The sequence below is a fragment of the Herpailurus yagouaroundi genome, unplaced genomic scaffold (assembly GCF_014898765.1).
Source record: "Herpailurus yagouaroundi ecotype Mexico unplaced genomic scaffold, PumYag 182, whole genome shotgun sequence".
Taxonomy (NCBI): domain Eukaryota; kingdom Metazoa; phylum Chordata; class Mammalia; order Carnivora; family Felidae; genus Herpailurus; species Herpailurus yagouaroundi.
This window is the reverse complement of record NW_024412413.1, coordinates 53,945,027-53,946,450: the sequence shown is the minus strand read 5'-3', so window position 1 is coordinate 53,946,450 and position 1,424 is coordinate 53,945,027.

Here is a 1,424-nt window from a genome sequence, read left to right as displayed (position 1 = left end):
GGGCCGCTGGGGCGCGCCGCGCGGCTCCCGGAGCCTAGTGCTGCAGGGGGCCGGGCCCCGGCCTCCCGCGCTCCGTGCAGCCGCCGCCGCCGCCTCCCCCCGCTACACTTCCGCAACGGAGCGGCATGGAGCGGGCCGGCCGGGCCCGGGGAGACGCCGCGCGCTCCGGGAGCGACTGGGCGACCGCCGCGGCAGCAGGTTCCTTCCCCGCCCTCTGCGCCCGACTCCTGCGTGAGCGGAACTGAGCCCACCCGGCGAGCCGGCAGAGCCGGCGCGGCTGCTGCCACGGCTACCGCCGCCGTCCAGTCATGTGATAATCAGGCTGCAAGGGCTCGAGCAACTGCCGTGGCCGTGGCCTCGGCCCCTCCCCTGCCGGCCCGAGCGAGGCTCGCACAGGGATCGTGACCTCCTGGGGGAGGGGGGAGCCGGGCTGGGTCGGTACCTGGCGGAGGGGATGGGGGCGCTGTGAGCTGAAAGCAGTATACAGGTGTTAGGGGAGGTCACGTGGAGCCGGGCCGAGCCAGTAGAGGAATCCCCTAGCTGAGGAATGCTTGCCTGCGCCTCCGGGAATGGAAACTTCGGGAGCTGGAGGTTTGGGAAGGGGAGACAGGTGGAATCTCGGTGGGCCGGCCCCATGGTGGGCCGGCAGTGGAAATGAGGAGCACCTGGTGTGAAAGACTTTTCAGAGCTTTAACACAACAAAAACTCACAGGTGTTGCATAAGAATCATTAAAAGTTTTTCCTTAGGCATTTCCAGAATTACTTTTATTCCTCATTAGCACCACGCACAACATTATCTACCGGGCAAACCCTGTTTGGAACCCAGAATAAGCTTAACGGCAGGAATACAAAAGAGCTCTCAGAAATCGGAAGCAAGCCCTGTTTTACCTAGTACTTAACTGTTTAATAAACGTATACAAGTACTTTCCTCCAACATAGGAACAAAAGTGTGTTTTCAAAGCTGGCCCTGTTTAATATTGAGACACTTAATGTAAACTATTTTCTTTAACAGAAAAATGTCTGAAAAACCAACTGATGAATGTGTTTCATCAGGGGTAACATTTGTTAAATATTGGCTTAAAAAAAATTTTTTTTTTTGCGAGAAAGCTGTATCCTGTTCATGTTTACTTGTTCTGTATCCTGTTCCCATGTTGACCTACCATTTAATTTGCCAGGATTCTGTGTTACTTGTGGAGTTACTTACTGAACAGCTCAGTAAGCTCAGGAGGGAATACGGGCCCTCATTCTTCTCAGCAGTAGGAAGCTGGGAGAGTAGCCCAGGTGTTGGTGGGAAGGGAATTCTCTGAAGAGGAACTGGAATTTTTGCTCTTAGGTGAGGCCTGGGTAAACCTCACTGACCTCTTTCTTTCCTTTTCTTTTCTTTTTTGGTACTTATAGTATATATGTATGTATTTTTTAACGTT